The 22,218-nt window shown below is 33.3% G+C and overlaps 1 protein-coding gene across 4 annotated transcripts in view; it reads right to left on the reverse strand.

The window, feature by feature from the left end:
- The window catches only part of LOC145243439 (sodium-coupled monocarboxylate transporter 2-like), a 245,957-nt gene that overhangs the window by 201,650 nt on the left and 22,089 nt on the right, over positions 1–22,218 (reverse strand). The window contains exon 1 of one of the 4 annotated variants that reach the window (XM_080106329.1): positions 4,768–4,974. The exons of 2 other annotated variants lie outside the window; for them this stretch is intronic. The gene's annotated coding sequence lies outside the window, so the exon portion shown is untranslated. Of the gene's footprint in view, positions 1–4,767; positions 4,975–22,218 lie in introns of those variants that run through there. One more of the 4 variants, XM_080106327.1, reaches the window with a different exon arrangement.

The following is a 22,218-nucleotide window of genomic DNA, read 5'->3' on the forward strand; positions in this document are numbered from 1 at the left end:
TTTCTGGACATTTCTTTCTCTTACCTCGTGGGTTTTTTTTAAATGTCAGAAAAAGGATATTTTGGTCTCACAGGCTTAATGTAAACACAATGTGTTTGCAATATAGGTAAATTTTCAATGGGTTTAATCACATGATTATTGATAATGTAACCATGTGATTGAAATTTGATTTAAATTAACCGCACGTGGTCGCTTTGCTATCAAATATTCATCGAAAAATGGTAGGGACATACAATGAATGCCGACGCTCAAAGTGTATAAACATTTTGACCCTTCCCTTTACTTAAAAATTCACTAAAAATCGGGAAATTAACCAATTTTAATGAAAATTTCAGTATTTATCAAATAATGATCGCAGAATATAAGGAACTAATTATATTTACTTAACTCTTAGTGAAAATATTTTATTTTGATTAAACAAAAAATACCTTTACTAAAGTTATGGTTTTCAGTAGTAAATAAAAAAACGCAAGAATTTATTTTTGCTTTTTTTATATAAATAAAGCATCGTAATTTGTAACAATAAAAAATAATTTTTACAGGAACATTTCGAAAAAAAAGCTCCTAAAGTCCGTATTAATGAATTCGAAGCAAAATAAATTTCTCACATACTATCAGGAAATAAAAGATTCAATTAGATTCCTATTTCAGTCACTTAAATTATTTAGGGTGAAATGAGTTTAGGAATTTATAGCCAAACATAAATATTTTTTTTTGCTTAAAAAAATAGCATTAATACAGTAAGTTATGTAAAATTTGCATAGAATGCTCTGCTTTACGGTTGTTGTAAAAATGGAACGGAAATTTGAATTTCGTTCCCTTTTAAATTGGGTACATTTTTACATTACGTCCAACTCATCGTTCACATTCGACACATGAACTTTTATAGCTTTTCGGGTATGCTGGCAAGGTTAGAGGTGTCTATTCCGAAAGCCGTTCTAACATCGGTAGATTGGTAGGTGTATCAGAAATTTCGTGAAAAATAGTGAATAATTCCACCCCGTCTTTCCGAGCTTATAACTCCTCGAAAAATGTAACTCAAGCTCTAAAGGAGCAAAGACCAAGGTTTCATTAAAAAAAAGAACAAAAAAAAAACGACGTGTTTTTTTTTTTTTAAAAAGGTTTTACACTTCGGACTTTACAGGTAATTTTCTAAAAACACTACTTTTTTGTTTTTAATTTGAATATATTATTTATTGACCTTTTCTCTTCAATTTCTGATATATAACACTTTCGTACATAAATTAATTATTTACTTTTTAATAGACATTTCAAAATAGGAGGCGTGAATTATTCGACCCCCTGTTTTTCCAAGCTTATAACTACTCGAAAAATATAATTCAAGCCCTAATTTTTTTTCAATTAAAGGAGCAAGAACCAACGTTTCATTAAAAAAAAAAACAAAAGAAAAAACAACGTGGTTTGAAAAAAAAATTCGAACTTTACAGGCAAATTTCTAAAAAAACACTACTTTTTTGTTTTAAATGTGAATATATTATTTATTGACCTTTTCTCTTCAATTTGTGATATATAAAACTTTGGTGTGTAAATTAATTATTTACTTTTTAATAGACACTGTAAAATGGGGGAAGCGTGAATGTAAAAAAACGTTTGTCTAAAATATTATATTCGGTTTATTGGAAAGAGCATAACATTTCACATTGATCCTGAAAATATCGTAAAAATAGAATCAATAGAAAAATTTTGATAGATTTATAAAGTTTAAAAATTGAAAAATATTGAGTTCGTAAAATTCATTACTGTTTTTTAAAAAATAAAAAAATATTTCTATTACTTTTAAAACAACTTTAATAGTTTATTTTGGAAGTATAATCCATAAAGAAAATAAACAACCCATTTTTAAAAGAGAAATTACGAGTTTTTTTATATTTTATTCGCAGTTTCGTGATAGGGGTGTCAGAAATTCCTACAAAAATTCTGATACATCTACTAGATTGGAGTGTTTATTCGTTGCAAACGTACCCGACAACCTATAAATGTCGACATTTCCAATGTGAATGGGAAGCTGGACTTATGTAAAAAATAACAAAAAGATATACCAAACTGACTTTTTCGTTTAAAAATGGAATTATTTCCTTTTCGTTATTAACTTAAAAAATTTTTTTTTTTTTTAATATTTTGTGTTTTATATACATAAAGTACAATTGTTGAATGTTACTGTTTTGATTATATTCGTTTGCGGGGGCACAATTAAAAAATTAAGAAAGATTAAAACGGAGTGAAATTTAAGTTTCCGTTCCATTTTTACAACAACCGTAAAACAGCGCATACTCAGCAAGTTTTATCGTAATTTATAAGCATAATGTTGAAACACTAAATCAACATTTTATTTATTTTTCTTCATAATTAATGATGGAAGTATTTTTCTGTTTATTATCTGAACATCTAAAAAAAAATAATTTGTACATTCTTATGAAAAAAATAATCAAACTTTTCTCTACATTCACATTTATTTACAATGTTCATGTAAATCATTCATCTGTTCTTTTTATAATAAAAATTCCTTTTTAAAAGAGACACGTTTACTGCCAAATTTCTTTTAAAAAAAAGTGCAAGTTTTCCTGAAAGAAAAACTTTCACCTAACCATTTATGGTAAAAAATTAATCTTTTTTTGGGGAAAAAATAACTTTTATTGATTAAAAAAATTGCAAAAAACAATAAAAGTAAATGAATGAACAACATGCAATTTTTCTTGAGGAATTTGTTCCATTTTAACAAACTAGGCCACAGCAACGCGTGGCCGGGTACAGTAGTATATGAATATATATATATATATGAATATATATATATGATTGTATATATATATTTATGAATATATATATATATATATGAATATATATATGAATATATATATATATATATTTATGAATATATATATATATGAATATATATATATGAATACATATATATATATGAATATATATATATATGAATATATATACATGAATATATATGAATATATATATGAATATATATATATATATGAATATATATACATATATATGAATATATATACATATATATGAATATATATATTCATATATATGAATATATATATACATATATATGAATATATATATTAATATATATGAATATATTATATATATATATATATATATATATATAAATATACGAATATAAAAATATATATGAATATATGTATATTATTTTTAAAATGTAATTATCCACTGACACGTGTTTCGTCGACTACGACTCATCAGAGTGGCTGTATCTAGCGAGATTCGAAATCGGGACCCAACGGTAATCAACCTAAACCCTTACCCCTGGACCATCTGTCTAACTGTATGGATATATCGCGATTTACTTAGATGCTGTTTTGTTTTGATTTTAGCGATATGTTTTGAATGAATTCAATTATTTACGAAAGTGCATTTTTACCTAAATGCGAGTTGGGAATAATTTTCCCTTTTTAACCAATTTGGTACTCCCACATGGGGAGCGGTATATATTATTTTTAAAATTCAATTATCCACTGACACGTGTTTCGTCGTCCACGACTCATCAGAGTGGCTGTATCTAGCGAGATTCGAAATCGGGACCCAACGGTAATGAGCCTAAACCCTTACCCCTGGACCATCTGTCCAACTGTATGGATATATCGCGATTTACTTAGATGTTGTTTTGTTTTGGTTTTAACGATATGCTTTGGTTAAACAGGGAAAATTATTCCCAACTCGCATTTAGGTAAAAATGCACTTTCGTAAATAATTGAATTCATTCAAAACATATCGTTAAAACTAAACCAAAACAACATCTAAGTAAATCGCGATATATCCAGTCAGTCGGCGAGATGGTCCAGGGGTAAGGGTTTAGGCTCATTACCGTTGGGTCCCGATTTCGAATCTCGCTAGATACAGCCACTCTGATGAGTCGCGGACGACGAAACACGTGTCAGTGGATAATTGAATTTTAAAAATAATATATATATATACCGCTCCCCATGTGAGGGTACCAAATTGGTTAAAAAGGGAAAATTATTCCCAACTCGCATTTAGGTAAAAATACACTTTCGTAAATAATTGAATTCATATCGCTAAAACCAAAACAAAACATTATATGAATATATGTGTATATACATGAATATATGTATATATATATATATATATATATATATATATATATATATTCAAGCGGACATTATAAAATACAAAGGACATACATTGCTTTATGATTATTTAAAAAGTGTTTTTGATTTTCCGTATAATAATTATTATCAAGATCAAAATATTTATGGAAATCACATCGTTATCACGAGCGCTTTCGATTCGACTGCGAATCATCTTCACGTGCAGATGAGAGGAAAGTAACTCCGAGTAAAAAATGAAAAAGTGCAAAATATACAATTTATTGTATCGAGTGATTGTAGGTTATATAAAAAAGTTTATTAAAAGTTGATTAAAATCAACGTCGATTAAAAATCTGAGTATAAAAATCAACGAGTCCGTGGTCCAATATATATATGAGTTGGAACTATTACATTGAGAACATTGTCAGGACCGCTGCGAAGAAGAGGGGCTCTCTCTACCGTGCTAGAAAATTACTAACACCCGAAAGCCGAAAGTATCCTGTACCTCTATAAGGCACACCATATATATATATATATATATATATATATATATATATATATATATATATATATATATATATATATATATATATATATATATATATAAGAAACCTTATTGAGTAATAAAAAATTTAAAAAAGAGTAAAAATTTACTTACGAAACACGCACAATTTTTTTAGTCCACTATACAATGTTGGAATTTTCTATATAAATAATTAACACCGCACAATCCTGTCAACAGCCGTGGGATATTTTCCTACCCTATTCACGACTTCTTATAATCAAACCAGCGATGTTGAATTATTTAGCTCAACTCTAGAATGAAAGTAGACCCTCTCGTCACATTTTTATATCAACCTCAACCTCTCCTCTCTCATGTGTCCGCGTCGTTTCTTCTGACAACACCCATTCTTTGTCAGCCAATGAAAAGGTTAACAGTATTCATTCAAGTGTGAAAGAGTACGAATATCGCAGGAGTAACTATTGCGGTTCTCATTTTGTAGCAAACAACAAAACATCAACAAATGAATGATATTAAGTTTGTGACGTATTTTATAAGTTAATTCATTTATAGATTAAAAAAAAACTCTTTTTACATTTAATGTCTAGACAAAACGTAGACCTTTATCATCAATGAGCCGAAATCTCTCATTACCTTGCACTGGAAGTTATGAGTATATTCTTTAATATATATATATCCCCATTCACCCGACTATAAAATATAACACACTGAGCCCCATTCCTTTAAATAGACACTGGAGTTCAATATTAATCATTTAAACTACAACTTAGTGATTAATTGAATGCGGTTATTTCCTACGAAGAAAAGAAAGGCTTGTTTTTCCTCTCCTTGTCCTTGTACATTCGGCCTTATTTACTCAAGCGAAACGAGAAGCAGTCGGTTTACTGTGTATGGCAACGGACGCATGCCTACAACCGAATCTACAGTCAATATGAAGTGTTCACCTGTTTATAAAACAGGTATGTCTTGTCTACTTTACGGCATATCAACCATTTGTAAATGAGCCACCGAAAATAATTTCGGGAACAATAAGGATAGCAAATCTAGACTCTCCCCGGTGAAGATAAATGACCCCGAACTTTTCCAGGTAAAGGTAAGTGATCCTAGATATTTCAGGGTAAGAATAACCGAAAGCAGACTTTTCCAAATGAAGATGAGTGATCCCAGACTTCTCCCGGCCATGTCAGTGGGCATTAGAATACGCCGACTGCACCCCCTGCAGAGGGCAAAAGTCCCTCAATGGGGGTTCTGGATATGACCTTAAACTATATCCAGTGGTGAGGCCTCAGCTTGTGGGTTTTGGGGAGTGTGGAGCCACCCTTTAATTACCATTGCTCTCAGGTTTACTCTGACCCGGAGTGGTAGTACCTGTTAGGGTCCCAACTATGGGTTGAATAGAAACCGACGTGAAAACAACAAATATATTCTATTAAAAATTTTTTTCTTCAAAATCTTTGGATTCGGCATTAAATAACCCGAAAAGGGTTGATATGCCGTAAAACAAAAACAAACAACCAACCAACCCAGGCTTCTCCAGATAAAGATAACCGAATCTGGACTTTTCCAGGAGAGGATAATTGTCGTGACCTTGAAAGGTCGATAATAAATAAGACAATATAATGACATATTTACAAAAGTATGTATTAAAAGAAGTACAGTATAGTATGTTACTTCCTTCACATCGCGGGAATATGTAACACAATTCAGAAAGTTGAAGGACTCAATCCAATGCCCTTAAAAGAAGGAGCAATCTAACCTTGCGTTGACATTCATCCGGTCAGGGTGTCTCATACAGTACACAATAAACTAAAATAGCGTGGATTTTATGACTGTCCAGCACCATACCTCAGCACGACAGAAGAAAGACCACCATCAATCACAATGATCCACCTCCGTCGAACTGATTGTTGGGGATTCGTTCTTGAAATAGTAAGAATACCGACTTCCACAGTAAAAGTGCCGAAGAACTGCTGCTCTGTGACAACTTCGTAAATTGCTTTGTAAATAATTAGTGTCTAGAAGAGTCGATATATTTAAGGAAAAAGGGTAGATCACTATCAAACTATAACAAGTGACGCCAGACTTTTCCAGATACAAATAAACAACTCCAAAGCGATGGGGTCACAGATATTCACGTGATCCAAGATGATATCTGACCTATAAGCTGAGGAGGAGGAGTAAACTAGTTCGGTAAGTATACGAAAGTCAGAAAACATTTTTTTACCCGAAAAGAATTTGAGAAAATCAAAAAATTCATTATTTTGATTTATTCATTCGGTAATAAAAATGGTTAAAAATGCCTGGTGTATATTTCAACTATCAAGGATCTAATAGCAATAGAATGCCAGCCCTAGAAAAATACAATTATTATAAACAGAAAATATTTGACTTTTTTGTAGAAATGGGGTATGTACTTTCGTCGGAGTAATTCAAAGGGGGTCTGTACATTGATCAAACTGATTGAAAAGGGGTTCATAACTTCATCAGAACAAATCAAAAAGTATGTTTACCTTCGTCAAAATAATTGAAAGCGGGTTCGTACCTTCTTGAAAGAGATGTGTATCCTTATCGATTTAATTGAAAGGGGTTGTGTACTTTCATCGAACTGATTCAAAAGAGGCGTGTACCTACTTCGAAAGGATTTAAAGGAGACATGTACCTTCGTCGAACTAATTGAAAGTGGATGCATACCTTCGTCTTACTAATTGTAAGGGGACGTGTACCTTTGTCGAACTGAGTGAAAAGGTGTGTTTACTTTCATCGAACTGGTTAAAAAGAGCGTGATTATAATCTCTGAACTGATTGAAAGGGGGTGTACTTTCATCGAATTTATTGAAAGGTTATATGTAATATTGTCTAAATAATTGATATAGTAATATGTACTTCGTTGAAGTTTTAAAGGGGTGTATCTTGATCGATCAATTGTAAGGGGGCGTGTATCTTTGTTGAACTGATTAAAAGGGTGTGTGTACCTTCGTCGAAATAATTGGAATGGTGTGTGTACCTTCGTCGAAATAACTGAAAGCGTGTGTGTACCTTCGTCGAAATAATTGAAAGGATGTGTGAACGTTCATCGAAATAATTGAAAGGGTGTGTGTACATTCGTCCAAAGAATTGAAACGATGTGTGTACTTTCGTAAAAATAATTGAAAGGGTGTGTGTACCATCGTGGAAATAATTGAAAGGGTGTGCTAATTTCGTCAAAATAATTGAAAGGATGTGTCTAGTTTCGTCGAAATAATTGAAAGGATGTGTGAACGTTCGTCGAAATAATTGAAATGTCGTGTGTACTTTCGTCGAAATAATTGAAATGTCGTGTGTACTTTCATCGAAATAATTGAAAGGGTGTGTGTACCTTCATCGGAGTAATTGAAAGTGTGTGTGTACCTTCGTTGAAATAATTTAAAGGGTGTGTGTACTTTCGTCGAAATAATTTAAAGGGTGTGTGTACTTTCGTCGAAATAATTGAAACGGTGTTTGTACTTCCGTCGAAATAATGTAAATGTATGTGTACTTTCGTCGAAATAATTGAAAGAGTGTGTGTAACTTCGTTTAAATAATTGAAAGGGTGTGTGTACCTTCGTCCATATATCTGAAAGGATGTGTGTAGTTTCGTCGAAATAATTGAAAAGATGTGTGAACTTTCGTCGAAATAATTGAAAGGGTGTGTGTACTATTGTCGAAATAATTGAAAGGGTGTCTGTACTTCCGTTGAAATAATTGAAATAGTGTGTGTGCCTTCATCGAAATAATTAAGAGTGTGTGTACTTTCGTCGAAATAATTGAAAGCATGTGTGTACTTTCGTCGAAATAATTGAACGTGTGCGTGTACCTTGGTCGAAATAATTGAAAAGATGTGTTTAACTTTCGTCGAAATAATTAAAAGCATGTGTGTACCTCCTTCTAAATAATTGAAAGGGTGTGCTAATTTCGCCGAAATAATTGAAAGATGTGTGTACCTTCGTGGAATTAACTGAATGATGTGTGTAGTTTCGTTGAAATAATTGAAACGATGTGTGAACGTTCGTCGAAATAATTGAAAGGGTGTGTGTACTTTCGTCGAAATAATTGAAAGGGTGTGTGTATCTTCATCGAAATAATTGAAAGAGTGTTTGTACTTCGTCGAAATAATTGAAATGGTGTGTGTACTTTTGTCGAACTAATTGAAAGGGTGTGTGTACCTTTGTCAAAATAATTGAAAGGGTGTTTGTACTTTCGTCGAAATAATTGAAAGGGTGTATGTACTTCGTCGAAATGATTTAAAGGATGTGTGAACTTTCGTCGAAATAATTGAAACGGTGTGTGTACTATTGCCGAAATAATTGAAACGATATGTGTACCTTCGTCGAAATAATTGAAAGAGTGTGTGTACCTTCGTCGAAATAATTGAAAGGGTGTCTGTACTTCCGTTGAAATAGTGTGTGTGCCTTCATCGACATAATTGAAAGAGTGTGTGTACTTTCGTCGAAATAATTGAAACAATGTGTGTACTTTCGTTGAAATAATTGAAAGGGTGTTTGTACCTTCGTCGAAATAATTGAAACGATGTGTGTACTTTCATCGAACTGATTAAAAATAGTGTGTTTACTGATTGAATCCTCGACATAGTAAGACTGGCGTCTTACTTTCCCAGTCATAGTATAAAAGAATAGCTGCTTCGAGACCGGTTCCTCTATACATACGGTATTTCCTGGTCAGGATGCTTCAGACAGTAAGCAGTAAACTAAATAGGATGAACCTCTTAGGACTACATATAATCACAATTCTTGTTTTTGTAAAATTAGGAATTATAAAGTACATTTTTATGTAAGGTTAAAAATGAGATAGAGTGGTATTTTCCAATTAGAATTCGTGTCAGGCACGTCTTAGCTGCCAATGAGCAGGTAGAAGGGATTATTCTATTTTCGACTGAACCACAAGTTAGAGCGCCTGAACCTTTGATAGTTAATTTCTATGTAGGAGAAGTTGGGGTTACTTTAAGCGTGTTTATTTACTTTCTGCAGGAGGGAAGGTACAAGGTCAGGTGTTGTTTTAAGTAGCCACCACGTTAGATTAGTGCAGCCTGGTTTAGAAAATACCTGAATATCTCCATAAATATTCTCCGGTAGGGGCGCCTTATGCGATTAGAAATGAACCTTCAAAGAAAAGGTAAAGCCTGAGAAGGGTGGACTTCCTGAGATTAAACAAGACCATGTTTCAGTTCGATAGCAACAAAAGTATTGTTCGACTCATTGTCAAAGACGTATCCCCAACTAGCACCAACTAGCAAGAACATACCTAATCAATTGCTTTTCCAGGTAAGTTGCTTTTGTGTTTATATCTAAACTCTGAAGAACGAACCCCAAAGAGATTTTTGAAGCCCAATTTTTGAATTTTGTTTAGATAAGGATTAATAATTCACATTATTTGGATTATTCGGACTAGTGTTCTCATCTTGAGGGTTATTTTACTAGGACTGATAGTTTGTATTAGATTTTCAAGTTCGACAGAAAAATTCCCGAGTTCGACAAGATACACACGAGAAAAATTACATTGGCGAAACGCTGTGAAAATAATATTATGAAATAGAACTATAGACCGAATAATTCAAATAATACGAACTTATATATTATTGATTGCTCGACAAAAGGAGGATGAACCTGTAAATTCAACCTTGTCCGTCCGTCCTTTTGTCTGTCCGCAATTTTCTCAATAACTACGCCTTGGAATCTTTTGAAATGTCGCACAAACATTCCAACTATGCTACAGATTCAGCTTAATTTTTTTGAAAACGAAAGAACATCTCAATTATTATCATTTTCTTGTCACATTGGACGAGGAGCCATGTTTGTAGATTTGGTAACAGCATCATTGTCTTCAAACATTTCTGTTTTGTTTCTAACTTTATTTCACTCCCACCCAAGTTCCCAGTGGAATTACATTATAAGTTAACAGAACAGAATGATTTGAACTTTGCTTGCTAAATCCTCTAGTTTGTATCAGTATACATTATACCACTGGTGTTTCACTTTAAAAGCTTTGTTCGTTTTAAACCATCAAAAATCACAGTTGTTGACTTAAAATGGGTGCTTTATGTCAAATTGATGATTAAATATGGTTACATTTGTGCTCAATTTTGCATTAAATACTAATTCTATTAATTCCTGTAAATCATTAACTTTTAATTAAAAAAACGCCATGACTATTAGTTCTCTGCACCTTATCATAACAGAGGTACATACACAATTTTAGCCAGATCGACTCAGTAATTTCCGAGAAAAAAGTGGAAGTTAAATACCACTTCCTATTTATTCCTAATAATCTCTAAATGGGTATCGAACGAATGCCATGATTCCTAATCCGTTGCCCTTTATTATAACAAAGGTACATATAAAATTTGAGCCAGATCAATCCAGTCCTTTTCGAGAAAAGTGGATCGGACAGACAGACAGACAGACAGACGAAGAGAAATATAATATAGATATTGAATCCATTATTTAAATAGTTACCGTATATCTTCACAGTTTTTACATAGGCTTCGAAGCAATAACGTTTGTGAAAATTGACTCTCGATTGGAAAAACTATCAAATATACAGTTTTGTTTGACTAATGACAGTGCAAGAACTGTTAATATAAAACATTTTCGCACTTTTATTCCCCCTTTTTCTTGCTTTTCTCTCACAGACAACGCACATGGACAAGTTCAGAAAAGCTAACATCGGTCCCTAGCCGAAGTTTTTCACGAACTACAAAACACAACGGCAGAATATACACACAGCTAACAGAACTCTCTCACGCACTAGTTTGTACATACGCATACATATATACATCTCTCATTGTCCAAACAACCATGCAAACATCCCTATCTCATTTACATACATTTAAACGCACATACACTAAGCCGAAATGAGCACATACGTTCAATTTCTCCGTATAGACAAAATAACTATTTGTTTACCTAGAACTTTTATTTGACTCTTTTGAACTCTAATTCCTTGCGACACAAGTCATCTATACTAAATCCAATTCAATCTACAACAGAAGTAATTTAATATTTAATATACGTCATCAAAATATGGTAAAACACTCCTATGGACGTTTATGTATTATCGCTAATACAAATATCACATTGCTAAAAAGCTCTTGTAGTTTAACCGCGAAAAAAAAAAAACGTTACAAAGAAATTCCAACTTATGTTTCTGAATTTTCTTTAGATGAACAGTGATAATTGATATTATTTAAATTATTCGGTCTACAGTTCTCATGTCGAGTGTTGTTATCACAACGTTTCGGTCGATGTAACCTCCGACTTTTTCCAGTTCTATCTTTTCGAATTCGGGAATCTTTTGTCAGACTCGGGAATCTGTACGGAATTTCGAATGGAACCCTTTATTTAATCCACGGGTGTAGCATGCTCTCGTTCTGTCAGCTATGGCCGGGTAGAAGTCCTAAGTAATCCACAATTATATTTTTGTGTGTCGCTCGCACTGAGGACCGAACTCCAGAAGAGTGTCACTTACACTTGGATTACTGGGTCATGGTTGACAGAATGAGAGCATGCTACATCCGTGGATTGATTAAAAGGTTCCGTTCGAAATTAAGTGCAGATTCCCGAGATTTACAAAATATACCTGTAGAAGATCAGAGATTACATCGATCGAAACGTTGTGAAAATATCACTCAAAATGAGAACAATAGTCCGAACAATCCAAATAATACGACCTATCCAATTTTCCAGCAGATTTTCAGCACTTCCCCTCTGCTTTATGAAAATCCCCCCTCTTTCCATCCGCCCTTTCATCAGTTTGGCGCTACATATGCTAATTAGTTTTTTACATGTCCAAATCAGTTTCAACTATAAAAAATATAATTGTGATGACAAACCCTTTTTTACTCTGACAGATTGACAATCATACCGTGCGAAGAATCTGATTCTCTTTTCGCCCGATAAGTCTTTTTTCTTGTAACAGAGATCTATGTAAATTGTTGTGTATTGTGACTCTAACAATAAGTATAAAGAAACTATTTTAGCCATTTACTAAAATTTTTATATTTATTATTTATTTATTTTCTAAGCTTTTCTTTTCTGTTTGTCAACCAACACCTAGGGGCTCGATAGTATGTGTGTCAGGTTGATGCCTTTTAGTTTTAGTTTCGATGTATAGTGTTTGTTTACTTTTTTTTTTTTTTAAATGTTTATGATATTTTTATTGTAGATATTTCAGTTAGAAACTGTGTTAGTGTTACACGCTTACAACGATTTGTATTCATGCTGTTCCATTATTGTTGTGTCCCGGGAGCGAGCTTACAAGGAAAAGTTCAAGTGACCTAATCTTTTCGTCATGGACGTGCGTGAAAAGGCTTCATGTGTTTGTTTCATGTATTTTCGATTTTCAATTTTCACAGTCTGTTTATTTATTTATTTCCCACGACAGGATGATATGTATGACACAAGGTCAGAATGTGGGAGAAAAGTCCAGCGCTACTGAAGGCGCACTCTGTGTCTACAAAAATAGCAATGAACGGACCCGTTTGCGATCTGCAATAAACACATCTCCCTCAACAAGGATGGAGGTAATGTTTGGAAATGTTGCCTATCATATGGAGTCTGATCATACTTCGTCTCGAGAAAAGAGGGCATAAACTCCCACGGTAATACTCGGTCCATCTGATGTAATGTCGACTATGACGCCACGGAAAGTCGCTATTTCAGATAGTCTAATACTTGTATTAACTGTGCCATTTCTAGTGGTTAGATCGCTGCGCCGTATCTAAAAATAAACAGATTACACATTTATTTGTTGGGAATTCTTATAAAGTGTTATGTACGTAGAGGGACCAGATGTGGGTTTCAATCGGTATTTCCGCCCAGGTTCCAATAATCAAGAAGAGCCTCACACAGCAATGAAGCAACACAAACCATTCTTCAAGAACAAGATTCCAAGCAGACGCAAACTTACATTCACATCCAGGAAAACCCAATATACTGATGCACATTAAACCTCTCTTTATAAATACTTACATTCAACTAGCAGAACACCATGGAAATTCAACAGTTACTTTTTTACTACTGAGTCGTCACTTATCAAAACCAAAAGCCATTAGAGAATAAGAGATAATGCAATAGATAGAGTTGCAGTTGGATGTTGGGAACTAGCATGAAAAATAGAATAAACATCATTTGATTACTTACAAGGACGATTTATGACAAGTGTCTGTGGATATTGGATTTAGATGCAGTCTTGGGGTAATGTGTTTCACATAAAGACACCATTAAAAACTCTTTACATGACAATTCTAACATGAAGCAGAGAAAAGAAAGTCCTTTTCAATTTTGAAGGTAAGATAAATTCTCACTACTAATGCCGCACAAGGTAAGTACAACCATTTAGTGATATTCTCTTGAAGGTTGACGGTTCAATCCTCAGTGTGGGCGACCGAAAAATACAATTGCAAATTATTTAGGACCTCTATCCAGTCATGGCTGACGGAACAAGAGCACGCTACCCGCGTGAAGTAAATAAAGGGCTCCGCTCGAAATTCCGTCTAAGTTCGACAGAAACATTTCTGGGTTCAACAAGATACACCTAAAGAAGGTCGAAGGTTATATCGACCGAAACGTTGTGAAAATCACACTGAAGATGAGAACAGTAGTCCGATGAATCCAAATAATGAGATAGTTACTGCTGGCCGGGAGATTCAAACACAATTAACAAGCCACCCTTAGCTTCGTAGGCTTGCATCTTTCTTTCAGACCACCACCAATTAACACATGGATTGAAGAACGTTAAGTACCTATAAATGCCATGTAGGTGGGCATTCACAGTAAACTGTCAGAGAGAATAGTCAACGAACAGAAGTAACAATATTGCATAATAGTATCACGACCATCACACGTTCCCAACTTAAGCTATTAATAAGTATTTAAAAATACATTTCTTTAATTAATAACCACCTTAGATGATGGGACTCTTTTGATAGGAAAGTACTATAGCTAAAAAAAAAAAACTACAGAAAATGCATCAGCTTAGAAAGCATTATAATGAAATTTGAATCGCGTATATCACATACGTATTCAGACAGATTGTTTTATTCCAATTTATTACTAAATTAGAGGCGGAAGGAGGGTAGGCAAAGCATTAAAATTGATATAGTATTATGAGCATATTGAAAAACGATATAGCGTTCCTTATTAAATCCCGAGCAACATCGGATTTTCCTGGTCTTTTTCTTTTATAAAGTGAAACATAGAACACTTTGCATTCTTCTAGTTATGGCCTTCCGTAATTAATTTAATTTCATGTGTTTCTTTAGGAGGCGAAGAGGGAGAAAAAAGAGAAGAAAAGAAGAAAAAGAAGAAGAAGAAGAAAAAGAAGAAAAAGAAGAAGAAAAAGAAGCAGGGGGATTATAAAAATGTATCACTCTTTTGATGTTCTTTTCTGACGTAATATAAAATAGTAATAAATAATGAAATTGTACTACAATTTAAGCAAAGACGGAGTATAAATTCATACTTAAATTTACTAACATGACCTTTAAACGAATTCTCTGTTTCGTATGAAATATTTAAAGTGCAAAATCGTTGCTCACAGTTTTTCCCTTAATCAGGGAGTGATGACAACAAACCGTAATAATGTCGAAAAAATACTTATAACATATGTAAATAGTACAAGTATTTTTATTTTACTAGGTTATAGGACTTTTAGAGCAATGTTGGCACAATACGTGCTTACGTAAATTTTCATTGTTGCCTAGTTTCTACTACTTTATAACTAGTCCGAAAAATATTGGTGAAACCTCGTTGTTAAAAATACGCGACTTACTATTTGCAAGTAACTGTTATGAATTTTTTTTAGCAGTAAAAAGTGCTGTATATACATTATTTTAAATAATATCAAATCGTTTTCTTGGCCTTCGGGACAAGATCAAAGTGTAGTATCTGTTCTTCAGATGCTGCATTTAAGATGATTTGTACCAGTCAATGGAGGGGAAACCCTCTATACTGGGACAATTATTATTTTTGGTAACCAGAGTGACCCCTTTTAGGGGAGCTGGTTTTTACCTCACATTAAAAACGGCCTTGTGCCTAATTTGCTCAGTGGGGGAGCAAATAAATACCATCTGTTCTTCAGATGCTGCACTTCTATTTCTTGTTCTCTTTCGTTGGAGGAGAAATCCTTCACGACTGAGACAATTTTTATTTTTGTACCTTTTCTCCACGTTAAAAAACGATCCTGGTGTCTAACTCTGTCCCGTGGGGAGGCATAGTAAATAGGTACATTATTTAAATAAAAATTTAACTAAAATCTCATATGACACTATGGCTAATATAAGCTGCAAACATAGGAAAAATACAAGTATAGCCAATTCGGAATTACATAACTATTTCCACCCCCATTCACTTCACCTAATAGTCATTAGCTAATAATTCTTATTTCACCCTGACCTTTAATTTGCCTTTTAACTATAACCCCTTTTTCTCTTTCATTTACTATTCTTTAAATACTTTTATCCGTCTCATGCTTATTGTTTCGTTGATCTATTTTTGACTTTACGCCATTTTAATTATAAAATAATCATTTAGCTCTAATTCCCTTTATATCACTTTAATGAATCCACCCTTTGCATTTTTTTTCACCCCTCTCTGCCTTTAGTCCTAAAGAAGTATCGATTTAGTGCCTTAATATTATCTTCCTCTTCGGCTATACATGATTCTCTTCTACGCCTTTTTATTCCATACCGCTTTCTTTTCTACCATTCTATTCTAAAAAAAAAAAATTCCTTTTTTGTTTTTCTTCTATATTTCACTCTTCCCCGATCTGTTTAGTACCTTAACTCTTAACTCTTACTTTTTCAACTTTCTCCTTTAAACAACACATTTTAATGTTGATTACCATCTATCCCTCTATATACCCACTTAAATTTATTTTCACTTAAATCCGTCGCTCATTTTAACATTTTCTAGCCTCCTCTTCTACAACCCTTCCTAGACCATCATATTTCATTCGTCTACTTTATTCTCTAACTAGATGCATTTTCCCTAATATATATATATATATATATATATATATATATATATATATATATATATATATATATATATACATATATATATTTAATTATACATCTTTCTTAATCTATTTATTTATTTATCTTTTACTCTTTTCTTCCTTATTTAAAACTATCATTTACACCCAGTAACCTGACTGTAATGGCTGGAAATTTTCACGAGATCAGTATCGTTTTGAATCTCGATGCTTCAAACGACAAATATCGAAAAATTGACTAAAAACATTAATTCCTTCGATATTTTCGAAAGTCATCCCGTTTTTTCGATTGATAAGCCTTAATTAAAACATTCACCATTCCCGTTTTCTACAGAAAGGGGTCGCTTTTTTCCGCCGATATTTTCGAAAGTCATCGCCTCTTTTCGATTGTCTAACCTTAATTTTAATTACGTCACTTCCGGTTTGGCAATGGGCGCAACAGCAATCACGTCACGTTTTTCTTTTCATTTTCTTTTCCTCCTTCGCGTTACGGGTTCGAGCCTGCTTACTACTCTTATTTTATTCTTTTTTTTGCGCTCGCAATTTTCCCGTTTTTTTTTCTCAATTAACACTCAATTAACACCTCCACTTTCTTTTCCGCCTTCACATCACCGGTTCGAGCCTGACTGCCTACTACAACTTTTTTTTGTTTGCTCAACAAACACATACAACACCCAGGCAACGCCGGGCATCCAGACTAGTCGGTTATATAAATCTTACCTGTCCGTTTAAATATATGTATGTATGTATGCTTGTAGGTCTCGCAAAACAATTCGACAGAGGGGACGAATCCTTACAAGATTGATATCATTTTGAAGCTCGACGTCTAGGGCGACAAATATCGAAAAATTGGTCCAAATTCCTAAACTGGTCAGTTTTCTACCCGGGATTCCTTACTACACCACCTACACACACCCGAGCAACGCTGAATACCCCCTCCCGCTACTACCATATTTTTTACCCCTCTCTCCACCCGGTCTGCCTACTGTTGTTTTGATTCCCCCTACTACCACTACCACTTTATTTTAACACCTCTCTCTACCCGGACTTCCTACTGTTATTTTACACCCCCACCTCACACCTCTCCACACCCAGGCAACGCCAGGTACACCCGCTAGTAATTATATAAAAAACAAATTTCGACTAATAATTGTGATGGGTGATAAATCTATCTTGATAGAAAAATAATAAATACGTGCTTGTTTACTTTAAAATTTGAATTACTATATAAAGTATATTTGTATGAAATTTCAAAACAATTGGCCCAACCTGTTTGGAGTCCATAGGAAACGAACTCACAGTCACACACAAAATGTCTTTTATATATAAGTAGAGATTAATTTATTGTATAAAAGGCATATCTGTGTGCATGACAAGCTGAAGATTCAAAATGACTATAAACAAGAGCTTCTACCTATATAAAAGTCAAGTACGTCCTAAACTGGAGTACTGTTGTCACATTTCAGCAAGAGCTGCTCAGATCACCTTTTCTGCTTTAACAGAGTTTGAAACCAACTTCGTAACATAGTGTGTGATGCGCTTTTCTCTTCCCTGTAACAACTTTCCCACAAGAGACGTTGCTAATCTATCTCTTTTATATCGTTTTTTTTTTCATGGCAAGTGCTCGTCTGTGCTTCAATCTATTAGTCTTCCCTTGCCACACTTTAAAAAAAAAATAAAAGCTCTATTTTCCTTACGTTTACTCATTCCTCGACGAATCGATATAAAGGATATAGAGTTTTCCATGTGTATATGTATGTATGTTCAGAGAGAGGAATAGAGTAGTCGAGAAAGAAAGGAGGCGTGAGGAGGAATCTTGGAAGTAGGGGAGAAAGACGAGAAAAAGAGAAAGTTAAAGATATAAGTTCTAATAGACGTTTGTCACACTTTTGTCCCGAGCAACGCCGAGTAATACTAGTATTTAATAAAGTGTAATTTTAATAGAAATTAGATTGTGTTTTTTCTCTTCTTTTACTATTTTGTTACAAATGCAATTTCTAAAGTGTTTTTAATACTTAAAAAAAAACAAAAAAACAACTATAATTCATTATCGACAATTTGACTTTTCGGCATTTCTCGATTGCACCCAAAGTGTATGGCGTCACGTTCGATCGCACATGTCTCCTTACCGTTACGATGGTTACGAGAATGAATCAAGTGACATTTCATTTAGCCTCTTTAACCCACATGTTTACCTGACTGTACTGACAACATCTATATATATTTAATGATTTTAGTATTATTTACTGTATTAATTTTGTACTCATTTAAAAAGTTGCAAGGTTTATTTTCCTAAGTTTAATAACGAATATTAAATAACTTATCCGCACATGATTTCTAAATATAATTTTGTTCAATTGTCATAACACTTCTAATGACGCAACCGACTAACTGATTCTAAGCTATCAGGGACGCCCAGCGTAGGCCGATTGTAAGATACGCGTAAATATGATATTTTAATTTATGCAGATTTCGTATGTATTCTTATAGAGTAAATTTTCTATCGATTCTTATCTATGTATGTATGTATGTATGTATGTATGTATCTATCTATCTATCTATCTATCTATCTATCTATCTATCTATAAAAGTGAACATGCTGTGTGTCTGTCTGTCTGTCTGTCTGTCTGTGTACATTTTCCTTCGCAATAACTCTGTTAATTTTAAGTCTACAGATTCGAAATTTGATATACAAGGTACTGAGATTTGGGAAAATCTTTGTGATCGGTTTTCGGCCAGAAATTTGGCTGTTAAGGGGTCAAAGGTCAACGATTTGACTATTGAGAACTCTATGTCCTCCGACAATTTGGGGTCTAAACACTTGACATTTTAGATATAGGTTCCTTGGATATGGATCTAACTTAATAACTTGATTTGAGCCCAAAACTATAAATGTTAAGGGGTAATAATAGGGATCAAATTTTTAAAAAAATTGATCGTTTTTTTTTTTTTGCTCAACATACACCTCCAAACACCCGGGCAACGTCGGGCTGAAATGCTAGTATATCTATAAAAGTAAAAATGTGTGTGTGTCTGTGTGTACATTTCCTACCAAAAAACTATGTCAATTTTTAGTCTACAGGTTTGAGATTTGACATAAGGAGTAGTGAGATTTGGGAAAATCTTTTTCATCAGTTTTCGGCCAAAAATTTGACTGTCACGGGGTCAAAGTTCAATGATTTGACCTGTGAAAACCCTAACAAACACCTCCGCCAATTTTGGGTTAAACACTTTAAATTTTAAATGTAGATTACTTGGACATGGATCAAACTTTTAAATTCTATTTGAGCCGAAAACAATAAATGTTAAGGGGTCAAAATTGGGGTAAAAGTTAAAAAAAAAAAAATGACCCCTGCGATCCCTACCAAATTACTTAGCCAATTTCTAGTCTAAACATTTGAAATTTTATATAAAGTGTATTCAGACATAAGGCAAGCTTTATAATTGGTTTTCGGCCGAAATTTTGGCTGCCAAGAGATAAAAGTTCAAAAGATTTGACCGTTGCGAACTATTCAGCCAATTTTTGGTTTAAACATTTGAAATTTTACATAAAGGTATTCAGACATGCAGCAAGATTTTTAATCACTTTTTGAGCTAAAAGTTCGCTGCCAAAAGGTCAAAGTTTAAAGAGTTGACATTTGCAGACTCTACCAAACTCCTCCGCCAATTTTTGGTCCAAACACTTGAAATTTTAGATGTAGGTTACCTCGACACGAGTCAAACTTATATATATATAACTTCTAGCATATATATATATATATATATATATATATATATATATATATATGGAGGAGTTTTCGTATTAGTTACTGTATTAATTTTGTACTCATTGAAAGAGTTGCACGGTTTCTTTTGTTAAGTTTAGTAAAGAATATTTAATAACATATCTAGACATCATTTTCCAATATAATTTTTTTTAATTGCCATAAAACTTCTAATGACGTAATAGAGTAACTTATTACGTCATTGCCTTACTCTTTCGTTCACATATTTTTATTAATATTTACGAGTACTACAAGATAAGTAATCACAAAGAACCCTCTAGCATTTTTCGAATACATTTCAAGCGAAACATATATAATTCATTACTAACGGGACCTGTGGAGATTCGACAGCGGACTCTTTCATATGTAATTTATTGACGTTGGCATTCCGTAGATGTTCAACGTAAACGGAGACGCCCGAATAGTATTGTAGCTCTTTTGTTAAAACAGCAAAAGTATTTATCTAAGCTAGCAGGGGTACCCGGCGTAGCCCGGTCGTAAAACACGCGCAAATATGATATTTTAATTTATGCAGATTTCGTATATATTACTATAGAGTAAATTTTCTATCCATTCTTATCTATCTATCTTTTAGATATCTATCCTCTGTCTATACTCCTATAAATTCTTATTTTTGTGTGCATTGACATTCATATTAAAAATTCTTTCTCTATTTTATTAAGAAGAAAATACAACTTTGTTATATATGGGTTGTGGAATTGCATTCACTAGCAAAAGATCTAGATAATTTGCATATTCTTTTAAACATTCATTTTAATTAATTCCGTATTAGTTTCTTCGGTTTTCTTACGGGATGATCATCTTTAGTTTACTATTACGTGTAATTATATTCATGCAAATATTCTACATGATTTATACTTGCATATTATTTGCGTAAAAGTTTATAGTAAACACAAAACTGTTTCAATATATATTTATGTATACGTATATATTTTTGTTGAAATATTTTGCCTTGTCTTGGATAATGAGACTAAATAATAAACCACATAATAAGCGAATGCAGCAAACTAGTCCAAAAAGAATATAAAAATAGACACGATCAATTACACTAAGAATTACACAGACAATTGCATATTGAATACCAAGACAAATGGTACAATTACAAACGGGCAGCAGTATTTAGAAATGAAAATCACAAAATCCTATGGGACATGGATATACAAGCAGATAAACCCATCCAAGCAAGAAGGCCGGATGTCATAAGGGTAAACAACAAGAAAAAGTCCTGCTAGATTCTAGATTTTGCCGTTTCAGTAGCCAAGTAGTGAAGATCAAGGAGACAGCGGAGCACATAAACGGAATTGTCCGAAGAGCTCAAAGATATCTGGAAATGAAGAAACTCAAACTAGCACCACTAATAGTAGGAACGCTTGGAACAATGCCGAATAAACTTTGAAAAAAAAAAATGGGAGAGATTGGAATCAGAAGGAGGGCTGAGAAAATACAACGGATAACAATAATGAAAACGGCTGAAATATCAAGGAAATCCTTGATTACAGAGACTAACAGAAATGAACTACAGACACAAATCGGACACACAGAAACTGCCACAGATATAAAACACACAAAATAATTGAGGAGGTTCAAGGAGAATGGAAAGACAAAGGAGAGGAAAGCGCTAGCCAGACTTTCACTGGAGTGCGAAGAGGACTGGGATATTAAGGAGGCTTATTGCTACCCTAGTTCCAGTGAAGACCAATGGTCACTGCCAACGAGAAATCAATGGTAAGTGGCTGTTGCGATAATGCAAATTAAGCTGCAAAGGTTATCGAAA

Source organism: Euprymna scolopes, chromosome 22 (genome assembly GCF_053919585.1).
Source record: "Euprymna scolopes isolate OS-2025 chromosome 22, ASM5391958v1, whole genome shotgun sequence".
In the NCBI taxonomy this organism is placed as follows: Eukaryota; Metazoa; Mollusca; class Cephalopoda; order Sepiida; family Sepiolidae; genus Euprymna; species Euprymna scolopes.